Genomic DNA, 4,122 nt, shown 5'->3' with positions numbered 1-4,122 from the left:
GTAGGATGGAGGAGGAAGGCGGAGCAAGGAGGGGCCGGCCGGCGCGGCCAGTTGAGGGAGGACGGAGGAGGAAGGCGGAGCGAGGAGGGGCCGGCCGGCGAGGCCAGTTGAGGGAGGACGGAGGAGGAAGGCGGAGCGAGGAGGGGCCGGCCAGCGGCGAGTGGAGAGGGAGGACGGAGGAGGAGGCCGGTACCGAGTCCAGCAAGGAGGAGGAGGTGACGGCGCGTGGCGCAGACGGCGGAGGGGCGACAGGGGTGGACCGGCTCGTGGCGCAGACGGAGGATTGAGTGTGTGACTGTGTGAGTGGATCGGATAGAGGAGATGGGGGTGGAAGATGAATGGCTTAGCAGTAGCGCGTTGTAGGAAAAACGCTACTGCTAAGCTATCTAGCAGCAGCGCCTTTCACAATAAAGCGCTACTGCTATGTGTCAGCATGTAAAAATAGACTTTGTTCAATATATCAAAATAAATTAATCATCAACGATCTTTTTGTGTACAATCTGATTTGTCAATATGAGTCCTCACCGGTTTATGAACAGGTGAAGACTCATATTGCAGCCACAAATTCTACACATAGAGTTCAATGAAGACCAAGTGCTTGTCAAAGTTTGAGAAGTAACATATTTAAGGTGGTAGAAACTCTCTTCACGGAGCGAGGTGGGACTAAATTTTTGTAGGAAACTTAGCAGTAGCGCTTATCTGAGAAATGCGCTGCTACTATGCTGAGCGCGTCGCTATAACGCGTTGCTGCTATAACTAGCCTCACGGCGGCCTCGTGGGAATTATAGCAGCAGCGCGTCTTTGAGCGGGCGCGCTACTGCTATATTTGTTTTAGCAGCGAGTTTCGGCTGGGCACGCTACTGCTAATTAGCAGCAGCGACTTATTTTGAAGCGCGCTGCTGATAAGATTCTGTGTATAGGCTTTTCCCTAGTAGTGTGCTATAGAAATTTCCATACTGGCCAGATTTGGAAATGAGGAAGAAGCACTCACTAGGAGTGTCAACTTGATATCAACTTGGGCAATGCATAGTTATTTGATCATATGAAGATGCTGAAAAAGGTTTCATACCATTTGGATAAACCAAAATGGTACTTGCTTCACAAGCATTTACACTGACCAGAAACTTGCAAAAATTCTAGAGGGGAAATGGCTAGATGAAATATGCCCAAATTAGGTGAAGATAGGTTATATGGATAAGAGAAGGCCTAGAAAAATTTACAGCCATAATGGAGCAAGATAAAATATACTTGCTTCACAAACTGAAATTTTGGACAGAATACAAGAATTTAAGATGAGCTCACATGGAGGCATGAAATTAGCTCTACTTTGGTGGAGGGCTATGATATGATGATATGAAGGACCATGCAAAATTTCAACTAATTTGGATATGCCTAGCTTGTACCTCCTTCACAAAGTTTCTTTCTGGACAGAAACTTTGGAAAATCATAATTAAATGACTACTAGGCAAATGAGGTTACATTTTGGCATGTGTCAATGATATGGACAGGAAACGATGTCCAAGGAGTTTGAGGTCAATTGGGCAAAGGAAAATAGCACTTGCTTCACAATGTGCCATTTAGGGCAGAATAGGAAATGAATTATTTGAGCATGATGCTAAACATGGCAAATGAAATGTTTTGCCATATTTTAGGAAGATATGACCCAAACATTTTATTATAATTATTTCGAAATTTTAGGAGTGATGGAAATATAGGTTGCTTCACAACCTAGGGCAAATTGAGTTATTCCTTTAATAGAAAAGGAATATTCTTAATAAAAAGAATATTGGGATTTGGGCTAGTATGAAAATGACAGGGTCTATGGTTGGATAGGGTATGACAAGCCACTCCGGAAGCAAAGAAGAGGGAATCTTCTTCAGTTTCCAAACCACAAAGCCATGGAAAAAGAAAACTCAGGCAAAAACCTTGGAAAAAACAAAAGAAAAAGAAAGGGCCAAAAATCAGGATGTTACACTTCCTCTCTCTGCTTTGATTCTCAATACAATGTTCTCTTGGAGATCCATATGATGTAACCCTTTTGTGGTGTGTTTGTTGGGATCCGATGAACTTTGAGTTTATGATCAGATCTGTGTTTTTATCCATGAAAGTTATTTAAGTCTTCTTTGATCTCTTATATGCATGATTGCTTATAGCCTCGTATTTCTTCTCCGATATTTGGTTTTTGTTTGGCCAACTTGATCTATTTATCTTGCAATGGGAAGAGGTGCTTTGTGATGGGTTCGATCTTACGGTGCTTGGTCCCAGTGATAGAAGGGGAAACGACACGTATGTATCGTTGCTATTAAGGATAACAAGATGGGGTCTATTTCTGCATAAATAGATCTTGTCTACATCATGTCATTGTTCTTATTGCATTACTCCCTTTTTCCGTGAACTTAATACACTAGATGCATGCTGGATAGCGGTCGATGTGTGGAGTAATAGTAGTAGATGCAGGCAGGAGTCGGTCTACTAATATTGGACGTGATGCCTCTATAATGATCATTGCCTGGATATCGTCATGATTATTTGAAGTTCTATCAATTGCCCAATAGTAATTGTTTTCCCACCGTTTGCTATTTTTCTCGAGAGAAGCCACTAGTGAAACCTATGGCCCCCAGGTCTCTTCTTTAATATATTTGCCTTCGCGGTCTATTTTTATTTTCTTTTATTTTCAAATCTATTAAACCAAAAAATACAAAAATACCTTGTTGCAATTTTTAGTAATTTATTTTATCTCGTGTTTCCGCGAGATCTATTTATTCAATCTACTACAATTTTACCTATCTTTTTACCTGTGAGGGACTGACAACCCCTCTCTTACGTCGGGTTGCAAGTATTTGTTCTTTGTGTGTAGGGGCTGTTTACATGGTATTGCGTGATTCTCCTACTGGTTTGATAACCTTGGTCTCATCACTAAGGGAAATACCTATCGTTGTTGTGTTGCATCATCCCTTCCTCTTTAGGGAAATACCGACGTAGTTCAAGAAAACATCAGTCACATGGCGATGCGAACTATGTGTGTTAATCACATAAAGATGTGAACTATTGGTGTTAAATCTCATGGCAACTAGATTATTGACTCTAGTGCAAGTGGGAGACTGAAGGAAATATGCCCTAGAGGCAATAATAAAGTTGTTATTTTATATTTCCTTATTTCATGATAATTTTTTATTATTCATGCTAGAATTGTATTAACCGGAAACTTGATACATGTGTGGATACATAGAAAAAATACCGTGTCCCTAGTAAGCCTTTAATAGACTAGCTCGATGATCAAAGATGGTTAAGTTTCCTAACCATAGACATGTGTTGTCATTTGATAAACGGGATCACATCATTAGGAGAATGATGTGATGGACAAGACCCATTCGTTAGCTTAGCATTATGATCATTCAGTTTTATTGCTATTGCTTTCTTCATGTCAAATACATATTCCTTCGACTATGAGATTATGCAACTCCCCGATACCGGAGGAATGCCTTATGTGATATCAAACATCACAGCGTAACTGGGTGATTATAAAGATGCTCTATAGGTATCTCCGAAGGTGTTTGTTGGGTTGGCATAAATCGAGATTAGGATTTGTCACTCTGAGTATCGGAGAGGTATCTCTGGGCCCTCTCGTTAATACACATCATAAGCCTTGCAAGCAAAGTGACTAATGAGTTAGTTGCGGGATGATGTATTACGGAAGGAGTAAAGAGACTTGCCGGTAACGAGATTGAACTAGGTATGAAGATACCGACGACCGAATCTCGGGCAAGTAACATACCGATGACAAAGGGAAATAATGTATATTGTCATTATGGTTCGACCGATAAAGATCTTCATAGAATATGTAGGAGCCAATATGAGTATCCAGGTTCCGCTATTGGTTATTGACCGGAGAGGTGTCTCGGTCATGTCTACATAGTTCTCGAAACCGTAGGGTCCGCACGCTTAACGTTCGATGACAATTTTGTATTATATGAGTTATGTGATTTGGTGACAGAATGTTGTTCGGAGTCCCAGATGAGATCACGGACATGACGAGGAGTCTCAAAATGGTCGAGAGGTAAAGATTGATATATAGGACGATAGTATTCGGACATCGGAAGTGTTCCGGAGTGTACTGGGTAC

The sequence above is a fragment of the Triticum dicoccoides genome, chromosome 2B, assembly GCF_002162155.2.
Source record: "Triticum dicoccoides isolate Atlit2015 ecotype Zavitan chromosome 2B, WEW_v2.0, whole genome shotgun sequence".
Taxonomy (NCBI): domain Eukaryota; kingdom Viridiplantae; phylum Streptophyta; class Magnoliopsida; order Poales; family Poaceae; genus Triticum; species Triticum dicoccoides.
Note: the sequence above shows the minus strand (reverse complement) of the source record.